Source organism: Cervus elaphus, chromosome 17 (genome assembly GCF_910594005.1).
Source record: "Cervus elaphus chromosome 17, mCerEla1.1, whole genome shotgun sequence".
Taxonomy (NCBI): domain Eukaryota; kingdom Metazoa; phylum Chordata; class Mammalia; order Artiodactyla; family Cervidae; genus Cervus; species Cervus elaphus.
This window is the reverse complement of record NC_057831.1, coordinates 58,891,724-58,908,259: the sequence shown is the minus strand read 5'-3', so window position 1 is coordinate 58,908,259 and position 16,536 is coordinate 58,891,724. Positions and strand designations below refer to the sequence as shown.

Here is a 16,536-nt window from a genome sequence, read left to right as displayed (position 1 = left end):
CTCTTCAAGTTATTCATTTTCCTCTGGGTATCTCCCATGTATACAAAGTATACATGTTAATGAGTTTCTATTTTTTTTTCTTCTTGTTAATCTGTCTTTTATTACAAGAGTTTCAGCTAAGAACTGAGAAATGTGGAGGGAAAGTTATTCTTTCCTCCCCTGCATTTATTCCATGGATAAGCTCTAAAAGGTTTGATTCAGAATTAAGCTAAACCTGTGGCCGTGGATTAGTTTGTTTTATGGTTCAAAACAATTTTCTGTATTGATAGTAAGAGGAAAATGTTTTGCAGTATGTCATAAAGGACTTTTATATATTACTTTTTGATTCTGCATTTGTTTCTTGACCTTTGGAAAAAAGTCCCCCAAGGGCTCTGCTTTTATTTGGTTAATGCTGTTAACTGCTAAAAAGCACATTCTCTGCAGGAATTCAGTATGGATAGAGTGTTACTAAAAAAGAGACATATGCTTTGCAATTTCACAAGTTGTTTCATTTTCTTTATATGGTTAGAATCTCTCTTTGGACTCCTTATGCTTTTTGTGACTGGTGTGTCTTTCTATACATTGTATTTCGTCCCTGTTTTGTCGACTACCAGTCAGGTCTCAGTAATAGAGCCAGGAGGTCAGAATCTCTTGAATATTCAGTGCAGAATTTTGTGTTTATAGGATAAGTTGTCTTATCTGGGACTATTATGACCAGCAACTGCTCAGTTGAAGTGGAGAAGTGTAAAAAATACTACATTTATTTATATCTTAAACATTTTATGTAAAATTTAGACACATAAATGTACGTCCATGTTGCTGATTTCTGAAGTAGGGCCTGATAAGTGGTTTCCGTATGTTTTTTGGCACATGAACCTTAACCTGTAATGCCTGATCTACCTGGTCTTCAGTTTGGCTTGCTTAAGAGTATTAGGATACTTGTGAGCTATGAGTTGAGAATCCTTCCAGGTTCTTCCGACTTGCATCCCCATCCTTTGCCACTTTTTCATGCCTAATTTGACAGCAGTTATTTTAGTGTTACTCTTTCATTGAATTATTCCACAGTATTCAGATGTTCAACTTCATTTTCATAGAAACATTTTTCTGAGCTCATATTTTATGTGTTTTTATACTGTTTATTATGTGTTTACATACAATTAAACAACTAGCATAGATAGAAGTGAACACATCTGATCGTAGAGAAAGGTCCAGCTTTACTGGGCAGCTGACCTCTGCTTCTCCGCCTGTATGTGGTGAAGGTCTAGTCTTTTTATCCAGTCTGTCATGGATCTGTTCTTTTACTAACAAAAAAAAGGAAGAAATAAAAAAAGTTATGCAAGCCTTAGGGTTTTTTAAAAAAATATTTTAGAAACAACATAAATAAAATTACATTTTGTTAAATGTAGACACAGCAAATATCGGAAAGAAAATTACAAAATCTGTGCATCTCCTTCAAAAGCATGAATATAGGTAATTCATATAACGACTCGCTATAGCTTGCTAATTTGTTAATCCCGTTATAGCTGAACAGAAAATTATGAGTAAAGTGGTGATTCTCTATATTAAATAACCCTGTGGCTCAGATGGTAAAGCGTCTGCCTGCAATGCGGGAAACCTGGATTCAATCCCCAGGTCGGGAAGATCCCCTGGAGAAGGAAATGGCAACCCACTCCAGTACTCTTGCCTGGAAAATTCCATGGATGGAGGAGCCTGGTAGGCTACAGTCCATGGGATCGCAAAGAGTTGGACATGACTGAGCAACTTCATTGGTTCACTGGATGTAATTAGTGTTTTAAGATTTTTGATGTCATAGATGAACTTACTCTTCCTTGTTAACCTATCTATTCTAGGCTGGGTTAGTGACAGCTTGTCTCAGGGTTAAAGAACAATGTATGTCTCAGTTGATTATGATTTTGTTTTAGTAACACCCACGGTGGAGCAGCTGGCCTGTAGAGGGATGTTGATGAGGATGAAAAAAGCTCAAGATCTTAATTTTTCACTTTTCTCCAAAATGAAGCAAGCGATGCTCGTGTCAAAATTCAACTTCAGTTTTTCCTCAGTGGCCAACTCCAACTTGTCCCTTAAATTTATGGTCAAATGTAAATGATCTTTCAATGAAAGAAGTGGGTTTTGATTTTAATACATTTTATATTACCGTTGAGAAGGTAACCTTGAACTATCACTTGTGATCCCATGGTTCTACAACACTCGACAGCTTGCCTCACAAGGTCATCATCACCAACACTGGTCACTGAGATGAGTCTGCTATTCATGCACTTGGGTGTGGCAACTGCGTCTGATGACTACGCACATTTCTGTTGTAAAAGCTCAGTTTCCATTTTCTGGGCGGCTGATCACAGTTTGCAGACTGGTGTCTATCTCTGGACCATACTCGGAGAAGCTCTGGGCTCTAGTAGCGCCTCCTACTGGTTGTGAGCTGTTGGTGTGCTGAAACATCGGTCATTGTGCTGTGGAGAGGGAGTGGGGTGTGCTGGTTAGTCTGGCAAGGGGATTAAATTAAGAGAGCTGTTTTTGCTTAAATATCACCCCCCCACCCCGCCACCCACACAGGTTCTTAGCTTTCATGAGATTCAAAGTATCAGATGCATGCACAGTTTTGTATGTATTTTGTGTGTATCAGTTTATCCCATGACTGAGGATACCGACCATGCTTCCATCTGAAGGAGTTCACCGACATGCCCCCCAAAATGTGCTGCTTTGATATATTTATTGTTTTAACCTAAAGGCATTTGAAAAACAGCAAATACAGTGAGAGGCTTTCTCTGAACTCCCCTTATCTACCTGAAGACAGATCCTCCAGAGGGAACTGGAATGTCACAGATCCCCTCCCCACGACTTTCATCAACCGGGGAAGGATTGCCTCTTCACATACACCACACCCAGACAGACTTCATGACAAACTATCATGTCTCCCATCGATTCTTCTAAGGGCGTATTCATCTTCTGAAAAATCGTTTACTCTCTCCAGAGAGGCTGATATCCTTCCCTTTCCTTCCCATGGTAAGGTGGTATATAAGCTCTCAAATCTCACTGCTTTTTTGGGGTAGTCATTTTATTTTTCCTGTGATGTCTCCAGTGTGTGTTATATTAAAAATTAATACATTTGTGGACCTTTTTTCCTGTTAATCTGCCTGTTCTCAGTTTATTTCATAGACCTAGCTTTCAAACTTAGGAGGGTAGAAGGAAAGTCTCCTCCCACTCCCATCTTTGTCCATCTTTGAATTACCCACTGGACCTTGCATGCAGCTGCTAGATATCACGGCATATCATATATAGATCTGGAATTTCAGTGGAGACATTTTCTTTAAAGTGTAGTTTACTTCTAAGGTAGTAACATACTCTTGAATTCTCATTTCTCTTCTGGTCAATAGGAATTTGTCTAGTTATCTCCTAAGAAATCTCAGTATTTGGACCCTGTTCCCTTTGCCTGAGCATATTGTCTAGGCCTAGGAGAATTTTGCTGCTGTTACAGTGAAACATATTTTGAAAAAATGATCAGTTTGGGTGTTTTAGTCCCCTATTTTTATCTTTTCACTGACTTACCACTGTAAATGATTCTAAATCCTATGAACAAGGACTGCTCAGGATAACTGATTTATCCTACTTTCACGAGTTCGTAGTTGAGGTAAGCAAGCTTTTCATGTTTTTAAAGCAGATGAAACTTTGGCCATAGTTTTAACTCCTTTTCATGAGAGTTATTAGTAGAGTCTTTGAAAAAGGAGCAAATGTCCTTGTAGTAATAACCAGAAGTTTAAAAGAGGTGGTGACGTTGAAGGCTATAGAGGGAAGTAAAAATGAACTGATGATGAGTATAGATTTATCTCAGAGTAACAAAAGTGTGGTGTGTTAATTTTAGAAGCATTTCTTTTCTTGATGATACCTTGCAATTTGAAGTTTTTCAGTAATCCTAAAATGAGCTGACTTGGCAGTCAAGAAATATCATCAAAAAAATGACAACTTGGCATCTTTTGCTGGGCTGTTTTCCCCTCCATCAGGTGAAAGAAAAAGCAGTGGTAAATTTCAAGCATATTTGGAGCAAAGACCTTTTGACGTAATTCTTGTAGTTCTCATTGATGAGTGCTTACCATATCCATATGCTTGACATACAGTGCTTCATTTAATCCCTGAAAAAAGTCAAGGACTTGGGCAGGATCATCCACCTCTCTGTCCGAAGTGCAGAATGCTGTGCTGGACTTTAGGGTGTGGTGGTCTGCAAACCAGACTTAATCCCTGCCCTCTAGGTGCTCCTACTCTAATAGGAGACCAAGAGACTTTACATATATAGTTGGAAATGGTGGTAGGTTCTATGACGAGAAATCATAGGCTTCTGTGAGAACACCCTCCAACAGAGGACCCCTGTTGATTCTCAAGATTGGGCAGTAAAAGCCACCCTGATTAAGTGATATTTAAGCTGAAACCTGAATGATGTTGATGAGTGGATCAAAGTTAGCTAGGCTGGGTGTGTGTGTGTGAGTGTGTGTATATGTCAGGGTGATGGGAGTGGGAAGACATTCTAGACAAAGAGCATAGTTTGCACTGAGTCTTTGGAGTGAAGATCAAGACTGACTCAGCATGCAAAGCAGAGGGGCCTTGATGAAGAGCTGGGGTGGTGGGCAGGGCCCAGGACACTAGGCTACTCCCAGGATTTTGCTTTAAATGCAATGGAAAACTATGTGTGAGCTTTAGGTTGGGGAAAGACATGGGTAGGATTACCTTTTATAGGGATCATTCTGGGCCACAGTGGATATAGGGTCTATGTGCGAGCTTTAGGTTGGGGAAAGACATGGGTAGGAATACCTTTTATAAGGATCATTCTGGGCCACAGTGGATATAGGTTTTATGTGCGAGCTTTAGGTTGGGGAAAGACATGGGTAGGATTACCTTTTATAAGGATCATTCTGGGCCACTGTGGATATAGGTTCTAAGGGAGTCTTATAAAAGTGTTATTCAATTTAAACCAACAGTCTGCTAAACCTTTGCCGAGTTGTGTATGAGTTTGGCTCTTGGTCTTTGGCTATTTTGTCCTCCACAATCCTTTATTCAACAAGATTCAGAGTTGGCTGCTGACATCCTCTCTTGCTTTACAAGGTGACTGTACATTCTTTTTGTTGGGAGCTGCGTATTTTCTTTGTAACAAAGTGTGGAACAGTAAGGAACTTTGGGTGTTACAGTCTTGCAGAATGGTCATTGGGCAGCCCACAGGGCAAGTGGCTGTTTATCACCAAAGTCTGGGGTCTGGCTTTTACCTTTAATAACCTGGGAAACCGGTCTTTTCTCAGTACACCTATAAAAGGATTGGACTCTGGGGAACGGGTTCTTGTTAGTTCAGATCACAAGAGCTTCACATAAAATAAAAATCAGTTGGTTAATGTTAAAGACTAGAGCTGGAAAGCAGTCCGGACATGCGTGCTGGAGGGAGACCTGCCTGAGAAGCCAGGTGAGAGTCTGACATCTTGTGTCTGTTCATCTCCATCAGGGCCATCTCTGTGGAGGAGACGGGCCGCTTGGTCCATTGTACCTTAATAGACATTGCACAGGTTTTGCTGTTTTGGATTTCTTCTTTGTTGTTTCATACCCTTCTTTGTCTGTTGAAAATTTTTTAGTGTTCAAACTTTTTTATTCTGAAATAATTTTAGGCTTTCAAAAAGCCTAAATTTTAAGTGTTAAAAATATAGCGAAAAGTACAAAAAATTCCTTTACATTCTTCATCTAGATTTTCTAAAGGTAACAATCTTACATAATCACTGTATAGTAATCAAAAATCAGGGACTAAACTTTGGGCTAATATTACTATGCAGGAACCTTATTTAAATATTGCCAGTTAAATGCCCCATTAATGTTCCTTTTTCTGGTCTAGGATCCAATCCAGGATTACAAGTTACATTCAGTTGTCATAGTGCCTTAGTGATCTTAATATGGAGCAATGCCTCACCCTTTCTTTGTCTTTCATAACTTTGACACTCTGAAAGGTATTGGCCAGTTATTTTGTAGAATGCCCCTCATTTTGGGTTTGTTGGTTGATTCTTCATGTGTTACACATTTTTGTTAAGAATATTATGAAAGGGATATGAGTGCTTCTCAGGGCCTCATATCATTACTCTGTTTTAACTATAAAGTAATTTATTTGTTCTTCCTTCTAAAGGGATGTGGTAGAATTAACTAGGCTGAAGTTCTTCAAACTTGAGAAGATATGGACTTCTGAGACTATGTCTGGGAGCATACATTGCAGCTTGAGAAATACTAATTGGAGTTATATGCTGTCATTCGGAATGATCCTGGTACAGCATGCTTATAAATACTATTGTAGGAATTGAGATTACTTGACTGTAAGAGGGTTGGGATGTGATGGTTTAAAGTATGCTTATATTATATTTTAAAAACATCAAAAAAAAGGGGAAAAAAACCCAGAATGTTTCTAAATCTCAGACTCCTGGGGGAAAATGTCCCCCAAATAATAGTAATATAAAACCTTTTTTCTAACTTTTCTGCAAAGATATGTACCTGCTTGTAGATTTTTAAATTTTTCATTATTTCTTTATAGGGCTTCCCTGGTGGCTCAGATGGTAAAGAATCTGCCTGAAATATGGGAGACGTGGGTTCAATCCCTGGGTCGGGAAGATCCCCTGGAGAGGGGAATGGCAACCCACTCCAGTATTCTTGCCTGGAGAATTCCATGGACAGAGGAGCCTGGCGGGCTATAGTCCATGGGTTCACAGAGAGTCAGACACGACTGAGTAGCTAACACTTTAATTTTCACTTTCATTCCTTTATAGATAAGGGAAAAAAAATTGAAAGAAATTTCATTACTATGCCATCATGGAATGTGTGTCAAATGGTATGCTGAGTGGATAAGGTAGCAGTTTTGAGTAAAACACACCCAGCTCAACTCTAGCTCTGGCAGTAATGGAGGACTCTTAGGTTAAGTGCTTAAGCTAACTCTCCAGTTATTAACTTCTAAAAATGTAGACTGCAAAACCTACTTTTAAGTTTGCCACCAAATAAAACAAGATCTAGGTAAAGATCTGAGCATGTCATGGGACCTCAGGGAATGTCATTTGTTTTTCCCCTCTCTTTCATACCCTGTGCTTTCAGGATGAAAGAAAGTGAAAGCTTTGCTCAATCGTGTTCGGTTCTGTAACCCCATGGACTGCAGCCCGCCAGGCTCCTCTGTCCATGGAATTCTCCAGGCAAGAATACTGGGGTGGGTTGCCATTCCCTTCTCCGGGGGATCTTCCCGGCCCAGGGATTAAACCTGGGTCTCCTCCATTGCAGGCAGATTCTTCACTGTCTGAGCCACACCAGGGAAGCCCCATGTCAGCACAATATTTTCTAATATTACCTTGTGAAAAATAAATGATGATTTTCATTCAGACAAGAAAGATGTATTTTCAAAATAGGTAGGATTTTCTATGAAAGTACAAATGGTTGATATTCATTGTCTGCAGTTTTGACAAAAAGTGCCCATCCATTCACAATAAATATGTTGTGAAGATACATAGCTAAATAAATAGACCCCACAGTGAGGGAGGTTTTGGAGGAGGCTGTGACTCTCCCCTTCCTAACTGCCTTACTCATCAGAGATTGTACTATCCTATTAAGGGTTTTAGGAGTTGCCTGGCCTTGAACTGATTATTTAGGGTGGGTACTAACTTGCCTCAATGGATGGGTAACCCCTACCCCATAACCTACTCACCTCACATGTTATACATAGACTTTCTAACTTAGAGTAACCTTGGGTGGTTTTAGATTAATAGAAGAAATAAAACTAGTCTACAGTTTTCTTAACAAAGTTCTTTCTTTCCTAATTCCTTCCATTTCTAGTTTTATCTTTACTTTAGGTGGCTCAGACATAAAGCGTCTGCCTGCAGTGCAGGAGACTTGGGTTCAATCCCTGGGTCCGTAAATCCCATGGGGAAGGAAATGGCAACCCACTCCAGTACTCTTGCCTGGAAAATTCCATGGACAGGGGAGCCTGGTAGGCTACAGTCCATGGGATCACAAAGAGTGGGACACGAAAGAGCAACTTCACTTAAAACCAACAGTAGTATTTTCTTTTCCTTCCCCCCCGCCATTCATTTTTGGCTTTTCACCCTGGTAAAATACTACTAAAATAAATCAGCTAAATTTTAGCATAAATACAGTGAAAGCCAGCAGTTGAAATGATTGCAACTTGGAAAGTGTTAGATGGAGGCACTTCAGAAGAAAGATTTCTCCATATCACAGGCTGCTGCTTTGAAATAACTCATGTTTCTTTCCCACCTCTAAATTGTCATTTTTCCAGTTCTCCTTTTTTGGAAGCTTCAGTATGCAAAGCTTTGACAACAGTTTAGGAAAATGAACTCACTCCCTACTGTGTGTGACATTTGCTTGAAGATAATTTGTTTGGCTCAAAATTGGCAGTTGCTGAAATGAGTGAAACAGTGAGATGTTTCCATGGGTTCATTGTTTAAAGAAAGGAGATCCTCCAAGGTGGCCATTTAATTTCAGGGCTCTGAAACCTTTATCTGATTATACATCTTTGAATGGGTATTTTCTTCTTCAGTTTCATGTAATGATTGGAATTCTTTGTACCTTTGTCTGCGCTGTGTCCTACCTCCATCTTTGTCCACTCTTCCACCTTACTTTGGGTTGGTAATCAGTAGATTATCAGGTAGAATATATTCTATTGTAAATGGCAGAAAATTCAACTCAGATTTGTTGTAATTTTTGAATTTACTTAAGTAATTCAAAAGTAAATTTTGGAATTTACTTAAGAAGTAAAGAGTATCTGTTGGCTCACTGAAGTAAAAAGTAGAGATGAAGCACTGGGTTTAGGTAAGATTTGATCAAGACTGGTTTCACTGCTCAGATTTTTAGGCCATGCTTATCAAGCTATCTGAGAAAAGGAACTTTTTTAAGGAAAAAAATCTGAACCAGTACAGATCAACACTTTCATAAAATACAGTACAAATACAAATGAATTACTAGAAGAAGGAAATTTTAAAAGACAAATATATCCCATATCTTTAAATTCAACAGATAGGAAACTGTTCTGCCAAGTTGCTGTAAATGTTTCTCAGCAGCTTATTTCAGTCTGAGCTTGTTATAGACCGTAACAGGCTGTTGATCAGTGCTGCCCTGGGACTGGCCTCTTCTAGCTTTTTTCACTGTGGAACATGGCTGCGAGTAGCTGCCGGAATGGCTTAGATCCTTGTTCCCATTACAGGGAAAGCGTTTGCCTAACTATTGTTCAGTGTTGCTCTTCATACTGATTGGACCAGCTCAGAGGCCTTCACTGTGCTCAGGGGAATGCCACTGAATTCTTGTTCATAGGGTTTATCCATTTTAAAAAGCAGTGTTTATTTGGCTGTGCCTGGTCTCAGCTGAGTATGTGGGGCCGAGTTTCCTCACCAGGGACTGAACCTGGGTCCTCGGCATGGCAAGTGCAGAGTCCCAGCCACTGAACTACCCAGGAAGTCTGTTACTTGTTCATTCCTGAGCCCCTAACTGTTGGAAGGGCGACAGGAACACGGGGTTGCGGGTGGGCAGTCTCACTTAGGCCATACGCCTGCCACTCGGTGCTGGGGAAGCATCGGCAGAACTGAGTGCTGTGTAGTATTAATAAAAACACGCATGGCCACCGTGTGTGTTTACATGTAGTCTGCGGTGTAACAAAAAGCAAGGGTTTGGTCTCTGTCCTAGGTCGTTGGCACAGAGCTCCTCGAATCGTTGGACTCTCTGCGTGCTGAGGATGTCTTTGTCTGCTGATGAGATGACTCCTGGCTAGCGGGTGGGAGGGCAGTGCTAGGGAGCTTCAGGATGAGGGCTGGGCACCAGGCCATCAGTCGATGGTCGAGCTTTCAGCCCACCCTGGACTTGGGGTAAGGGGAGGAGAGAGGGCCTGAGTTAGAGCTCGGTCAGCAGTGGCCAGTGGCTTAAGCAGGCATGTTTAGGTCATGAAACCCTTAAACCCCCAGTGACTGGGTTGGCAAACACTGCAGTGCTGGGAGGGTGGGACGCCTGGACAGGGCCGTCAGCCCTGGTCCTCTGCAGCTCTGCCATTTAGCTCTTCTTAAGTCACGTCCTTTATGCTTGCACGCTCAGTCTCTCGGTCCTGTGGACTGTAGCCCTCCAGGCTTCTCTGTCCATGGGACTCTCCAGGCAAGGATACCGGAGTGAGTAGCCATTTCTTCATCCAGGGAATCTTCCTGACCCAGGGATCGAACCCACATCTCCCAGACCGGCAGGAGCCACCTGTGATAAACCATTAAATGCAAGTAAGGAGTCTTCTGAGTTCTGTGAGCTGCTCTCGTGGGCCGGAGGCAGTTGGCCTTGTGGGTCTGCTGTTCATCACTGGCACCTGAGGGTGGTCTGTTTTCTAGGGCTGAGCCCTTAATCCTGTGGGTCTGGTGCTCCCTATGGGTAGCTGGTGTCGGAATTGAATTGTAGGTCACCCAGTTGACATTGGAGCATCAGAGAACCAGATCGTTCTTCAGCATTCTCCAGAGACAGGCGCTGATGTGACCCTGATATACAGTGAAGACATAGACAAGTGACCTGCCCAGTGGTGAGCAACTAAAATCGGCACACCTCAGGTCCTTTGGCTTCCAAGTCTCAAACTGTATTCCTTGACGTGCGTGTGTTGCAGCCGTCTCAAACAGTCAAGTGAAACACAAAATTCTTGATCTTTTTGGGAGAGAGTTATTTCAAATTTAATGGTTTAAGGAAGTGGTTTACTACTTTGATGGTGAAACTTTCTGAAAATGGGGCTGAAGGGAAAATATACCCACTTAAAATCCTTTATAGAATAAACCTTAAAAAAGAGAGTGAAAACCCAAAATTACACCTTAGAAGGTCGGCATTATGTTAACCTAGATATGTGCTAAAACACCTGGATTTAATGTTGTCCTCCAAAGAACAGGCATGTTTTAAGGGATCATTTAGGAACATTCCTAAGTGGAAAGAATCAACCTCTTAAGTTATAACTTTCTCCAGGTTCTAAAAGCATCCAGAGTTTACTTTTAGTGCCTAAAGCTAGTGTGATACATGATTTGGAATCCAGGGGATAAAGTAACTATTTGAGGACTTCTGGTGGTCCAGTGGCTAAGACTCTATGCTTCTAATGCAGGGAACCTGGGTTCACTCCCTGGTCAGAGAACTGGGACCTGAGGCCTAAGGACCTAAGGCCTGGCACAGCCAAATAAATAAACAAATACAAATAAATATTTAAAAAGATGTTTTGAAATCCATTGGGTAAAATAGCTATTAGAGTTACTTAACAGTTAATGTGAGAAGTGATATTTCCATTTTTTAAACAATATATATAAATGGTAGGTTTTTTTGGTTTGTATTTTCAGGGGATTTATCATCACAGAACATATCTATTAAGTACTTAATAGGGTTTGTGCTGTCTGGTACTAGAAGAAATTAGTATGTTCTCTAATTAGATAAAGGGAGATTATGTGTTTTGAAATTGTCTCTAAATCAAAGGAGGCTTCTTTTGTGCCCTGTGTCCACCTTGGAAATTTATGACCCTGAAGTACTGATTATAATTTGTGTGTGCATTCAAATTGGTTGAGAATTCGGACATTGAGGTTGTGATTTGAACAGTTGTTATACCTAGATAAAATAAGTATAGAGGTCTTTAGGACTTATCTTTGCAGTTACTTTTCTTCCTTCCATGATCCCTATTTTTGAAACGTTAGAGAATGTTTATATTGATGTGAATGTTAATACAAAGCTCTGTGTGTGTGCTGTCGGTCAGTTGTGTCTGATTCTTTATGACCCCATGGACTGTAGCCCGCCAGGCTCCTCCATCCATGGTATTCTCCAGGCAAGAACACTGGAGTGGGTTGCCATTTCCTTCTCCAGGGGATCTTCCCGACTCAGGAATCGAACCAGGTCTCCCACTTTTGCAGGTGGATTCTTTACCGTCTGAGCCACCAGGGAAGCCCTGCAAAGCTATGAAAGCATGTGACTTGCAGTGTTATGGAGATACTCAAGATCACTGTTTCTGTTTTCTCAGATCACCTTTCATATCTTCCACTTTTCCTGCCACATGGCCCCTGGGCTGATCATGTCACTTCCTTTTCTTTTTGATTGGCCTAGTTTGGGCTTTGCTGGTGGCTCAGACAGTAAAGAATCTGCCCAGGGTTTGATACCTGAGTCAGGAAGACTCCTGAAGGAGGGAGTGGCAACCCACTCCAGTACTCTTGCCTGGAGAATTCCATGGACAGAGGAGCCTGGTGGGCTGCAGTCCATGGGGTCGCGAGGAGTCAGACACACTAATGGTTGTTTGACTGATTAGTCAAACACTAATTGGCCTAGTCAGGGCCTGTTAACTGGATTGGTGGAACCCATCCTGCATTCTGGCCTCTCACACATTCTCAGTGCTGATGCTAATCCTGTCTAATAGGGATCTAGAGCTCCTCCCCTCATTTGATGATCCTCAGATCCCCAGCAGACATTCAGAAACTTTTCCTACCAAACTCTTTTCCTGAAAAATGTTTTCTCCACCAGCACTGGCTGTCTGTTTAAAACTTGCCAGAAACATTCCCACCTTACTGACATCCCTCAGGTTATCCTCTGCATCATATTGTCCTTTGTTCTAAATGGACCCAAACCATCTTTTGCAGAGTCTAGCTTAGATCCCACCACATCCTTGAATTTCTTCTAGGGCCTTCTCAGATAGTTCTCATCTGTCCCCCGTGAGTTAACATGATGGCCTTTGTTGTGTCTCCTCAGAGGTAAGGATCTTGTCTCATTCTCCTTGGTCTTCCGTCAGCCTTGCCTTCCTGGCACTCAGAAGGTAGTTGTTGAGCTGAATCAACGATTAAATGGAGTCTGCTGTTTTAAAACAGGGAGAAGGAGGGAGGGAGCGAAGGACAGTATAAAAATAAATTCAAATGCCTGTGGGTGAGCCCAGGCATATTCCCTTTGTACAAGGTATGGTGTGGAGCATTGTGGGGAGATGAAAAGAAAGCTCAGCAAAGTCCAGACTCTGGGAGAGCCTACGGGACAATCGACCTGGTTTCTTCAGTGAATAGATTGTTAAAAAAGAGAGAGAGATGAATAGAACTTATGAAATGTATCAACCAGTTGCAATGTGTACACTTTATTTGCATTCTTGATTCAGACAAACAGTAAAAAACATAATACAATTGGGGAAATTTGAGCAATGGTCAGATATCTGGTGTTAAGAAATTATGGTTAATTTTTATAGGCATGATGTTAGTGTGTTTATGTTTTAGAGTATCCTTATTTGTTAGAGAATCACATTGAAATATTTGTGGATGAAAGGATGTGGTACCGGGATTTACCTTCGGACAGCCTGGAGTTGGCGTGCGTGGTGGAGAGGAAGGGAGTGTGTGGGTATGAAGACGAACTGGATTGGGCATGAATTGATAATTGCTGAAGCTGGATCACGGGCGCAGAGGTTCATTCATTCTTTCTACTTTTTGTGTGTTTGGAAGTTTCCATAATAAAAGGTATGAGCTAAGGGGTAAGACATGAAGCTTGTTTTTAAAGAATTGAAAGGACACGAAGTTGGCATCTGGGAGGCTCAGGTTCTAGCCCTGGCTTGCTCTCCGAGAACCCATGTGACTTGGAGTCACCCATTCCACACTCCCGGGCTTTGCAGGTGTTCTGAGTTCGTGAGTTCCCTGGATGGGTCCTCATGGCCACTGGTCACCTGGAATGCTGCTCTTTTGATAGAGACTTGGAGCCTGTGCTCAGGAGCCTGGCATCAAGGAGCTGTGTTTCTGAAGGGCATGGTTGATTTCACTCCAGCTGTGTATTTACCGGATCCTGCTTCTGGACTTGTCATCTCCTTTTCCCCAGGGAAGCTGGCGGCATTCTGTAGTATGTATGGTCAGTTTGAGTTGATAGAACTTCAGGCAAAGAACAAAGCAACCTCCTGTCATGAGCTGACAAGTCTTACCCATGAAGTTGATGCTGCCTGTGTAGTGATTAAGGTGAGCTCAGGTTCTGTTCCCTGGACAAGTGGCTTAACCTCCCTTCCTCAGAGGGTTGTTGTTAGAGTTAAATGCGTCAGTACCTGCTATGTGTTGTGAGCGGCGCCAGCCCGTAGTAACGGCTCAATCAATGGTGGATACTTTCGTTGGCTCCAAGATTGAGTGTTAGTCACTCAGTCGTGTCTGACTGTTTGTGACCCAGTGGACTGTAGCCTGCCAGGCTCCTCTGTCTGTGGAATTCTCCAGGCTAGAATACTGGAGTGGGTTGCCATTCCCTTTTCCAGGGGATCTTCTCGAGCCGGGATTCAAGTCTGCCTCTCCTGCACTGCAGTTAGAGTCTTTACTGACTGAGCCACCAGTAGTTCTGCTTATATTTCGTATTTCTAGTTCTCATAGGTTCGTTGAGGCTTAAGTACATTCATTATGCTCAGCTTCTTCCTTTTCTCCCTCTCTCCAATGGTAGGAACACATTGGAGAGCTCACCCCAGCCTATGGGACATAAGAGGGTAGTCTGGGAAGGGAACTAGTGATCAGAATCGGCTGCTTCGACGTTATCCTATCTGCCCTGCCCATTACCTGCCTGCTCATGGGCTGAGTTGTGGGGGAATTCGGCTGAGAGGGCCGAGATGGGGTGTTAGTGGAGCCGCCTCTGGAATCCACTCTCCTGGCTGCTGGTTATTTCAGTGGCTGTGTTCAGCTTCCTCAAGTCTCCTTTGGTTCCTCATTGATGATGGGGTAGTGGTAGGGAGAGAGGAATTCTCCCTGTCTTTCTGATCTGTCTAGTATTTTTTAGAAATCCCCTGTGCTGAGAAGGAAACCTGGTAATGCCCTAGCACTCACAGGGCAGGGAGATCAGAGGAAGTGTGCTGTTCTCAGGCATGCTGACTAATTGCTTAAGCAGCAGGGAATCCGTCACTTCCTTTCTAAGGCCTGGTGATCTCAGACCCTTGTCCTCTCCGTCAAGGCCGGCAGCACCTGGGAAGCCCCTGCCGGTTCCTTACAGCCAGCTTGTCCTGGGCCCTGGATCACTGCCTCGCAGCTGTCTGAATCATGTCCCCGTCTTTGTTTTTCATCCTTGATGTTTCCCAATAAATAACATTGTTTTCCAGCACCCACACAGCAGCATCCTGTCTTTTTTTGTTTTTATTTTTGCCCTTAAGCCTATTGCTTTCCTCCTTAATGTTATTTCTTGATTGCCTTCATTTTCTTTGGATGCTTGTATTTATTTTGTGTTCATTAAGCTGAAAATAGGTTTACAAGCTTCTCTTGTTTATTCCCTGGATGAGATTCCAGTTTATAGATTATTCATATCCCTTTTCTTTTTTCTGCAGTGTTGAGGCACTTAACAGCTCATGGAAATTTCCTAATGACAAGGGAAGTAATGTCTCTATAAAACCTGACAGATGACATAGCGAGCCCATAGAGAAAATAACATACTAGACTTAAGAGTTGAGAAGGCTAGATTTTACCCTGGTTTGAATTTCCATTAACAAATGGTGGGTCTTTGGACAAGTTATTTTTACCTTCTCCTACCTCCGTTTTCTCATTTGAAAGATGGAAATCTCTAGAGGTTGTTGGGAGATGATGTATTATTGGTACTGATAAGATTTAATAAATACTAGCTAATATTACTGTGGATATTGTGGTCTTATTGAGCTTCACAGTATAGTAATTTTTTTGAGGTAGATCAGGTCATTTTCTTTATTTTCCTTAATGCATCTATTCCTTTCCTTTGCTTAGAAAAAAGGTGGGGGGGGGGAGGGGGAGAGAGAGGGAGAGTTAAGGCTCATACATTTCTTTCATATAGATGTAGCATGAAGGCTTGATGAGTTTGAGATCTGTCTAAAATCCTTTCCTCGAGGAAGAGTTGAGGTCTAAGTGGAGGACTCCTCTCTGCATCCTTATACTCCGGCTTAGTCTGGGTTCAGTACCGCCTGAGAAGACCTGGGGGTGGGGTGGGCTGTGTGTTTGGAGCTCCTCCTCCAGTCCGCTTTCATTGTCCTTGATTTAGAGCCATGTCTAGGCCTCCTGAGAGCAGGCAGTAGGCCAGGTGGCAGCGTGGTCCGTGGGCAGACCTGCCCGCTTTCCTGCAGGACCTTCTCGGCTCTGCTGCGAAAGCTCTCTGCCCCTCCGTCTCCTCCTCCTGTGCGGGAGCTGTGCCGGGAGATGATGTTGAGGAGCGGGACTCAGAAAGGTGCCTCCCCAAGGCCAGTTCCTTTCCTGATTTAGAATGTGTCTGTGAGTTGTGCAGTGGAAAGCTCCTGCTAAAGGAATTTCAGGCTGCAGCACTCAGGTTGTAGAGGCATTTTTGTGGGCAGCGGTAGCCTTGAAGCACCCTGGACCAGCGCTGCCCTGCCAAGAAAGGCTGGTCTGGTAGAGCTGGGACTTGATCTCAGCCAGTGTCTCTCACCTCCGGGTGGGCCTGAGAAGGACATGATTTTGCCAGAATACACATTCTGGGCTCTAAACCAGACCTACTGTCCAGACACGTACCTTTTGGAAAAGCTTCCTAGGTGCTCCTGAGGCCGACCTGGCTTTGAGCCATGGTTTGAGACAAACCAGAGTGACTGTTGATCCTCCCAGC

The 16,536-nt window shown here is 42.6% G+C and overlaps 1 protein-coding gene across 15 annotated transcripts in view; it reads left to right on the top strand.

Annotated features, from left to right (window-relative positions):
• The window catches only part of APBB2 (amyloid beta precursor protein binding family B member 2), a 362,842-nt gene that overhangs the window by 41,385 nt on the left and 304,921 nt on the right, over positions 1 to 16,536 (top strand). The window lies entirely within an intron of this gene.